We start from the raw sequence: 10694 nt of genomic DNA on the forward strand, positions 1-10694 counted from the left end.
CCAACGTGTACTGCACCTGAATAAGTTACGTGATAATTTACTGAGGAAATCTAGTGTACTTTAAATTTTTTTCATAAAAGTTTACATTGTATTGTAGGTTAACATTAAATGTTTTATAACAAAATATTCATACCAAGTTGTGGGTCTTTCTGTCTGGGGGAGATGTGGTTCTGTCTGAAGGCAAGGTTGGAAAACATCAGGGAAGGGAATTTTGCCAAGAAGTAAGAGTCAAAAAGAAGCAGGGAGTTAAAATAGACCCATGATGTGTTCCTGTGAAAATGGCAGGTCAGGCAGTGAATAGAAAGCTGGCGGATCTGCGTTCAGATTGTGGTCTGTCATTTGTCAGTCTTGTTAACCTCAGTGTCTCAGGTCCCATGAGCTTTAGTTTTACCCAAATGTAAATGAAGTTAATACCATCTGCCTCAGGATGGGCTTGCAGATGAAGTCAAATAAATGGAGGGGGGGAAAAGCTATATATATATATATATGAAGCGCCTGACACAGGTGTCGTTTGTTCCCCTTTCTCTGAGGAAGTGTATTTTGAAGGTATATTTTCTGGCATTAATAACAATCAGTTTCTTAAGGAATGTCATTTCTCCTGCCTGTACAGACCTATGTTCTTGCAAATGAGTGGCTAGAGAAGAGTCACTTTGGATCTAACAGATTCTTGACTTTGAGAACTACCCTCCTAGTCTATTTTTGCTCTTATTTTTATTTCTGAGGAAATTTAAGCCTCAGTTCTTCGCCTTTTTCCTACTATCTGTCCTGGGCAAAGAACTCATTTCTGTAAGTTTTTGTCACTTGCAGAGTGCCCTGTTGCTTACCCAAAGATACATGTATGTATTTTTTAACCCACATCTTGAGTGCAAACTAGAATGTCTTCTCAGTCTAGTCTGCAGTAATAGTTTATTCACCTTAGGTCAGAATCCCCTAAAAATGAAAACTTTACAGTTGATTGTTCACAAGATTTGCTTGATTGCTGACATATAAGATTTGTTTCATCTATTAGTAGTCAAGGAAGATGCAAACTCTGATGCCAGGTACATCTGGTCACAAATCCTGGCTGTGGCTGTGATTTTGGCCAACTAACAACTTCCTGGGCTTCAGTGTCATCTGTAAGATAGGTCCAGATGTAGCATTTCCCCGAAGATTCAATAAATTGCTGCTGCAGAGTGCCTGGCACACAGTAAGTGTTGGGTAAAAGCTCCTGTTAACTGTTTTCCAGTTTGTAGCTGGCCCACTGCTAGCAATTCATCCCCATGCAGATCAAGGAAGGAGAGAAATAAGGGAGTGGTTGAGAGTTTGCTTATGGGCAAACAGTGCCTGACACTTTTTCTTGACACACCTCCACCACTGCTGTTGGGACTCCATGTGTGCTTTTACCCTGACAGAGCCACAAGCCCCCAGAGTTCCTTCCTCTTGCCTCTTCTGCCACTTTGATGCGCTGTCCTCCAAGGCAAGCTCCCAAAGCACGTGCCATGTGCTTGGACTAGATCCTGTTCTGGTTGCTACTGGCCATTCTCCAGATGTCGGCAACTGATACTTTTTCCACCAGCAACGTGGGTGACTGGACACCTGCATATGTGGATTCCCTAAAATTCCAGCTCCACTTGTGTGGAGCATAGTATTCAACTTCTGTGGCAGCATAGTATTGCGGGAAGCAGCTTTGGAGTCAAATCTGGATTTGAAACTGCTTCCTGCTGGCAAGTTTCCTCATACATAAACCTCACAGCAGGATCCTTGCAAAGTCCAGGTGCCATTTTTCGGGATCTTAGTTCCCGAACCATCCCAGCCCCTGGCAGTGAAAACACCGAGTCCTAACCACTGTACTACCAGTACAGTCCCTCCAGATGCCATTTAAAGGAACTGGTATCTGTGAAGTGCTTGGCACTGGGTACATGGACACAAAGTTGAGTGGTCGCTTTCTCCCTTCTATGCCAGCAGTCCTAGGCTTTGAGTATGGCCTTCACTCAGAACTGCCTCACCCTCAGGACTTAAGAACCAACCCTCCTCACCATAGCCGTTACTGTTCCAACTCCACTGTCCCTACTCTGCCCTCAAAGCCTTTCTGTCCCTTCTCACTTCAGCGTCTACTGGAATCATCACAGTTGGCTTCACATCTCTCTCCACTACAAGCCAGTACTGACTGTCACAGTTCCCAAAGTAAACTCAACTGTTTGATTTCCCTTCTCTTTCTCCTTCAGCTGCAGAATCCTAGCATGTATCACGGTGAGTTGAGGAGCCCTAGGGGTTGGTGCCCGCTCCTTTGATCCAGCTCAGGGAAATTCACACATTTGTACCCCCACTGGCACTGCATCACTGTGTCCCCTTTCTCAAATCCAAGCCCACGTGCATCCTACTCTTAAGCCTACTGCAACATCTTACTTCCTGAGAAAAATGAGGTCTTGCACAGAACTTCCTCATCTTCCTTTTTCACCTCAAAATGTTCTGTGTTTTGTCACCTGCTTCCTGTTTCTCTTCTGTCTTGTGGGTGTATTTTCTCTCAAAAGAGATATAATTAACACAGTAAAATGTCCAGCTCATAAATCCACAGCTTGATACAGTTTTACCTAAGTGTACACCAAAACCAAGGTGCAGAATACCTCCTCGCCCCCAGAAAGTTCCCTTGTGTGTCTTCCCAGTCAATGGCCTCTCAGAGGTAACTATTCTGACTTTTCACCATAGTTTTGCCTGTTCTTAAACTTTGTATAAATGGATTCACTTTATGTATGTGTGTATGGGCTTCCCAGGTGGTTCAGTGGTAAAGAACCCACCTGACAATACAGGAGATGCAGGAGACACGGGTTTGATCCCCAGGTTGGGAAGATGCCCTGGAAGAGGAAATGGCAATCCACTCCAGTATTCCTTCTGGGAAAACCCCATGGACAGAGGAGCCTGGCGAGCTGTAGTCCTTGGAGTCACAAGAGTCGGACTCGACTGAGCATGCATGCATGTATGATTGTATAATTTTATAAGTTGTTTTCATGATGGGAATTGAAGGAAGTTCAAAGCAAAAAAAAATAACCACACTGTCCAGAGATGTCCATTGTTAATATTGTGATGTGTATCTTCCCAGACTTTGCATATAAAAGCATTTTTAATACAGAAGTGGGGTAATATTATAAATATTGAATTATCTCTTATTTCACACATTCTTCTATATCTTTTTTAATGGCTATGCAGCATTTCCCTGAATAGATGTACCACATATTGATCAAAAGCCTCTTACGACATTTAGATTGTTAAACTTTTTGTTTGCTTTTCTAGATAATAAATTGATGAACATCCCTATAGCTAAATATGCATGTCCATGTTTATTTTCTCAAGAAAAAAATTTCTAGTAGTGAAATTACTGAGTCAAAAAGGAATGGAAATTTTTACTTTTTAAAATGTTTGTGTTATCTCTAAATTTTAGTCCAGAAAAGTTATTTTATACTCTTATCAGACACCATTTGTGTTATGATCACCAGATGTTTACCAAAAACTATTCCCTTTTCAGTTGCTTGGATTGCTTTATCATCTACCACAAACTATTTGGCATCTCCTCCCTTACAAAATCTTAACCTTGCTTTACCCATAAATCACCTCCCTGTCTCCTTCCCTTCCAAGATAGTTTGCACAACCAGCCCCCACTTCTTCCTTAACCTCCTGTTAATTATACTTTCATCTCCACTTACCATCTCTTATGGTCACCCATGACCTCTTTTTTTTATTTAATTTGGCTGTGCCAGGTCTTAGTTGTGGCCTGTGGGATCTAGGTCCCTGACCAGGAGTCAAACGTAGGCCCCCTGCACTGAGAGCCACTGGACCACCAGGGAAGTCCCCCCATGACCTCTTAATTACCACTTTGATTGGCCTCTTACAAGACCTTTTGGAATGTAGAAATCGCCCAGTTGATATTTGACACAGAGTAATTGTTGCCTTCTTTCCATTCTCACAGGTTGGGTGTCAGAATATGTGAAGAGGTTAAAGAATTCACACTTTATCCTGAAAGCCACTGAGAGCTTTAAACAAGGGAGGCACGCTGGATTCGGGTTTTAGAAAGTTGATTTTCTCACTGTGGGGAGACTGGATGGGAGAGGGCAAGATAAGAAGTGACAGGATGGAGTTGTGTATCAGGAGCAGCCTAGGGATGGTGAGAACCGAAGAATTGATGCTTTTGAACTGTGGTGTTGGAGAAGACTCTTGAGAGTCCCTTGGACTGCAAGGAGATAAACCAGTTAATCCTACAGGAAATCAGTCCTGAATATTCTTTGGAAGGACTGATGCTGAAGCTGAAACTCCAATACTTTGGCCACCTCATGTGAAGAAGTGACTCATTGGAAAAGACCCTGATGCTGGGAAAGATTGAAGGCAGGAGAACAAGGGGACAACAGAGGATGAGATGGTTGGATGGCATCACTGACTCGATGGACATGAGTTTGAGCAAGCTCCAGGAGTTGGTGATGGACAGGGAGGCCTGGCGTGCTGCACCCATGGGGTTGCAAAGAATCAGACATGACTGAGCGACTGAACTGAAATGAAGGGATGGAGAGAGGCTAATGATGGACTGAGCACTATTTAGGAGAAATAGTGGCCAAGACTAGGAGGTTGATTAAATGTGGAGGATCAAGGAGAGTGAGAAATTGAGAATGTGCTTATGTGTGCTTAGTCACTCCGTCATGTCCAACTCTGCGACCCCATGGGCTGTAGCCTGACAGGCTCCTCTGTCCATGGGAATTCTCCAGTCAAGAATACTGGAGTGGGTTGCCATGCCTTCCTCCAGGGGATCTTCCCAACCCAGGGATTGAACCCAGGTCTCTCACATTGCAGGCGGATTCTTTACCAGTTGAGCCACCAGGGAAGCCCATGAATACTGGAGTGGGTAGCCTTTCTTTCCCTTCTCCAGGGGATCTTCCCAACCCAAGAATCAAAAACAGGATCTCCTGCGTTGCAGGCGGATTCTTTACCAGCTGAGCTACTGGTTTCCAAAAACTGAATTTAGGAACAAAGGTGCTATTTCAATGGGGGAAGATAGTGTCAGAGACAGAAGTAATACGTAAGAGGCGAAGTGGGAAGATCAAATGTAGGCAGCTCTAACAGAATTTGTCAGTGACAGTATGGGGGGAAATAGGAACCAGGACTGCGGAAGGGTTATTTAAAGTAGGAGAGACTTTGTTATGTTTAAATACTAAAAGCAGAGATTTTAGAGAAAGAGGTTGAAAATGCACAGAGGAGGGACAATAGAGAAAGATGCCACTGGAGTGGTGGGAGGCATTGGCCTTAAGAGGAAGGATGGGAACAAAAGTCAGTGCATTCTGACTTCTAGAATGTAGATTTGAAGACAAGTTACAGGTGTCCCCATGTTATGATGTCTGTTCACTCTGTCAGGTTGGGGGTAGTGATGAAAGTGATGGGGCCAGAGATCTAATTAGACTGAGAGATTTGAAATGTCTGTTTTAGAGAGCAAGACAGAGTGTAGGTAGACTTTGAAGCCTGTCTCAGCAAACTGAGGGCCCAGGAGAGATTAAGCCCAGAACACACTGCGGGAGTAGTATGAAAATGTACTAGTCTGCCTCCCTCACTCCTGCCAATTGGTTTCTGAAAACAGAGGTCATGTGGGAACATCCAGAGGCTTTCAGCTCCCCAGCCTGGAAGTCGGGGCCTCAACTCTGGGGCCCTGGTGGAACATCGTAATTTCATTTTTCTCTGTTCCTCCATACAATCACACTTAAGTAACACACACAGATCTCTTGACTCTTTCACACCAGGCATTTGCCTGCCTAAAGTCAGACCAAGACAACTCACATTGGATAGAAAAGTTTTCAACAACATGCTGTCAATTTTTTGAACTCCTCTGATTGCCAAGAAGGCAAGTACCTAGACTACATGATTCTAGTCTTCCAGAATCATAGGACTCTTGTTTAACTCTGGCTTCATTATCACCCAGGTCCTAGCAGGAGAGTAGATGAAAGTCATATTTGGCCTAGTATGCCTTTTTAGACACACAGGACTGCACACACCTGGGTTTGCTCATGTAGTTCTTACTTTCTGGTGTCTAAAGAGACCTGTAGTTGAAAAGTAGCTTAGTCACTTCAGTTGTGTCTGACTCTTTGCAACCTTATGGACCGGTGTAGCCTGCCAGGTTCTTCTGTCTGTGGGATTCTTCAGGCAAGAATAATGGAGTGGGTTTCCATGCCCTCCTCCAGGGGGTCTTCCCAACCCAGGGATCAAACCCGGGTCTCGCACATCGCAGGCAGATTCTTTACCATCTGAGCCACCAGAGAAGCCCTTTAAAGAGGTCTGTAGTTAGCAAACAACAACAACAAACCCACTGTAGCTAATTTAAGGAAAAAACTGGTGTGTTGAAAGACTACAAGGTAGGTCCCAGAATGGAAAGCCAGACCTCAGAAAGGGTGGGGTCCAGGTCTCAGAATGGGTGGAGCGCAGTTGTGGGATGGGGGTTGTCACACGTAGAAGGCACATTCAGATGTCAGGCCTCCCGCCTCTGGAGCATAATGCAATCAGATTGGGGTTTTTGTTTTTAGTTGCGCCCCATACAGCAGAGGCAGAGCCATTTCTTTTAAAATAGTGCAGAAAAGTGTAAAGAAAATAACCATCGTTCACATTCCTACCACTCAAAATAATTAACACTGATATTTTGGCGTATCTGCTTCAGGTTTGTTTTTTCTTTCCTGTTTATACTTTGGTTAGAATCACCTAAAATGTTTATATATTTACTGCAAAGAAATCCTTTTATCCTCAAGAGATGTGGCTAGTTTCTGGCTGATCTGGGCCCTGGCACCAGCCTCTCCGGCGACCTGCTGCGGCCATGAGTCTGACCAGCCGGCCGTGAGCCTCTGCCGTTCAGATGGCTTTTCCAGCCTGCACTTCTCTCTCAGAAACTTCATCTGTGCTCGGAATAACGGTGGAGGATGATGGTGTGTCCCAGCTCGTCAGTGGAGGCCAGGGAGTGGACATCACCATACAAAAACTAATGTGAGAAAGAAGGGTTAATTTCACTGTTGCTGGGACCACAAAAGGAGAGGGCAGGGCCTGTAGAAAATCATCTGGGCCCTGGGACTGGGGTTAACCTCCCATGTCTTTTTCCTAACAGCAGCTCACTCATTTATTCACTTATTCAGTCATCCTCTCAGAAACCCTCACCAATGCCTCCTGTGTCCTTGCCCTTCCGTTAGGGTCCGGGAACATGGCGAATATGACGGTCCTTGGTCTGGTGAAGCAAAGTCACGGGCAACCAGCAGGACTTCTAACAGGTGAGACATTCGCATGGTGTGCAGTGGAAACCAGAGTGGAGTGTGGCCTGCTCTGGCTTGAGGTGTGGGGTCTGAGGAGGGGACATTCAAGCTGGGCTTTGGGAAGGGAGCATGCGTACCAGCAGTACCAGCAGGAGAGAATTTAAAGCCCCTGAGGCATCTTAGTGTGATTCAGGGGCCAAGGGGGCAGGGGGCGCATGGCAGCTCCTCTATCCAAGCCTCAGTCAGCCCCCAGTTGCCCCAGTGAGGAAGGTATAAACAGTTTTACAGTCAAGAACATAGAAGGATCGTGAGAGAAAAACGAGTGTGGTGGGTGCTCATTGGATGTGAGTGGTCCTCCAAGCAGAGAGAACAGCACACACAGCAAGGGGGTGAAAACAGGGCACGTTGGGAAAGAAACAAAACTCCTGTGGCTGCCAGCCCCCAAAGGACCCCTCCTAGGGACAAAAATCTTCTACTCCCGGTTCATCCAGGAAGTTTCTGGTGGCAGTGGGAGAGGGCTTGCCTGGAGCCTGGAAGAAGGGGAAGAAGAGACCAAAGAGGCCACCATTTGGGCTTTTCAGAAGTGTTTTCTCTGACTTCGGAGAATTTACAAGTAGAGACTACAAGGCCATCTTGATTCTCCCATTTTCTCCCCGGGCCTAGCCCTGGTCCTCTCTGAGCTTCAGTTCCTCTAAATAAAATCCAAAGATAATAAAAACCTCAACTCAGGGTGTGGAAGAACAAACGAACACTGTGGGAGCTGGCTCCTCTCCAACTTCACTCTGCCCAAATTCATTCTTGCCTCTGGGCCTTTGTACATTCTGTTCCTTCCCTCCAGAATGCTTTTCTCCTGACTAGCAATGGCACCCCACTCCAGTACTTTTGCCTGGAGAATCCCATGGACAGAGGAGCCTGGTGGGCTGCAGTCCATGGGGTCGCTAGAGTCGGACACAACTGAGGGACTTCACTTTCACTTTTCACTTTCATGCATTGGAGAAGGAAATGGCAACCCAGTCCAGTGTTCTTGCCTGGATAATCCCAGGGACAGGGAAGCCTGGTGGGCTGCCGTCTATGGGGTCGCACAGAGTCGGACATGACTGAAGCGACTTAGCAGCAGCAGCAGCAGCAGCTCCTTCCCAACACTTAGATCTCATTAATGTCAATATTGGTTGCCTCTTCTGAAAGCCCTGTATAGAGGTGCCCATTCTCTTTCATGGCCCTTGTTATATTTGAAATGGTGGTTTTCAGGGTTTTTTTTATATTGTTTGTTTCTCCTGGAATGCCCGTTTCCTGGTAACAGGAACTTAGTTTCATTCACTGGAGTCTTCCCAAGGCCTAGAACAGTGTTTGGCTTGAGGCAGAAGTACTCTGCCAGTTTTGCTGAAATGACAACTCAAGAACCCTACCAGGCCTTGAGGACTCAGGGGCAACTGAACTGCCTTTATAAAGAGTGTCTAGACTGTTACACCCTCTGTGCCCAGAGAAGAGCCCTGAAGGTTCTACATGTCAGCATACAGGCTGAGCTCAAAGGACACTTGAGCCCGAAAATGGTGAGAAAACATCCAGTCCTGGGGAGATCCACCCTCCTCCTTCCAAGGACACTTTGTAGTGTGTCACCGTTGAAAAGATGCTGCCAATTATACCAAGTGTTGGTGAAATAACTGCCAATTAATTCATTCCCCAAAATGGCCACCATGGGCCAGGCATTGTTGTAGTTGGTGGCAGGCAGAGCTTTTAATAGGAGGTAACCAGAATGACCACTTCAAGTGACAGAATTGCAGCCCAAGGATAATATAATTTCACTCTGATTCATAATGTCAAATCTTTATCTAATTTCCCTTTAACTGTGAAATAAATATACATTTATAGAAGTTGCAAAAACATTACAAAAAGGTCTTACATACATTTACTTTCCCTCAACAATAACATCTTGTATAAAACCAGAAAATTGACGTTGGTACCATCTACAGTGATTTTGGCTTATGGATATCAAATTACTCCAGGAGTATTTGTTGAAAAAAATTATTCATTGAATGTTCAAAAATCGGTTGTATGCGTGCACGTCTATTTCTGGATTCTTTTATTCTGTCCTATGGATCTATTTGGCTATCCCTCTCCTGATAAAATGTCTTGATTAATGTGTCTCTACAGGGAAGTCTTATAATCAGGAAGAGTGGTTCTTCTCATTGTATTCTTTTTAAAAATTGCCTTAGCTACTCTGGTTTCTTGACTTTTTCATGTAAAATTTAAAATAAGCATGTCAGTATGTCAAAAAAAAAAAAAAAAGAAAAGCTTTGCTGGACTTTAATGGGAATTGCATTAAACCTAGAGATCAATTTGGGAAGAAGTAAAAATTTACTATGCTGAATCTTCCAATCCAAGAATACGACAGGTTTCTTTGTTTATATAGGTCTTTGCCTTGTTTCATCAGTGTTTTGTAGTTTTCAAGATACAAGCCTTATGTTTTGTTGGATTTATACATTTCATTTTTCTCTCAAATGATTGTAAATAATCAGATTTTTATTCTTGAGTTCCACATGTTCACTGCTAGTCTATGGAAATACAATTAATTTTTGTTTACTTATGTTATAGCCTGCCAAACCTGACTAACTCATTTAGTTCTACGTATTTGTAGATTCTTTGGAATTTTCTACATACATAGATCATCATCATATCACCTGCAAATAGTGTTAGTTTTATTACTTCCATTTCTGCATTCCTATTTCCTTTTTCTTGCCTTGTTGTGCTGGCTCAGACTTCCAGTATGATGTTGAATAGAAGTGATGAAAGCAGATATCCTTGCCTGTCCTGATCTCAGGATTGGTAAGCAAATAGTCTTTCACATCATAAAGGGTGATGTTAGCTATAGATTTTGTATAGATGACCTTGTAAAATTTTATTATTTAGAATGAATGTTGAATTTTGTCCAAAAAAAATTTTTTTTTGCATCAATTGTTATTATCTGTGTTTTTTTCTCTCCTACAGGCTTTTTGAAATACTGAAATGGAGCTTGGAGACTTCCCCATCTGACAGTTCGCTCAGACTGGGAACTCAGCTTCTACACTGGTCTAGTTCACCATGCCCCAGTGTGCTCAAGAATGCAACCTGGACCTGCATGTGGCTAAAGAAGCCCAACACAAGAAATGCTGCCCAGAGTGTATATGCACTGCTATAGATTTACAACAGCATACATAGCCAAGGCTCAGAGTAGCCCTGTGATAAAAGCTGATTCTCAACATGGAATTTCCCGAACTTATTTTATGGCAATTTTTTATACAAACCCTATTATGTTTCATATGACTTTCTCTGAAACACTTAGGGAACCACTCAACTGAGTCTGTCCCCTCATCTGCAAACTAGTCAAAGCCTGAAAGACAAGTGCCCTGACCAAGGTCACAGATGGTGACGGCACAGACACAGCAGGTCTCCTGTCCCCAGCTGGACGCTCCTGCTCCC

Source organism: Bos indicus, chromosome 7, assembly GCF_029378745.1.
Source record: "Bos indicus isolate NIAB-ARS_2022 breed Sahiwal x Tharparkar chromosome 7, NIAB-ARS_B.indTharparkar_mat_pri_1.0, whole genome shotgun sequence".
Lineage (NCBI taxonomy): Eukaryota > Metazoa > Chordata > Mammalia > Artiodactyla > Bovidae > Bos > Bos indicus.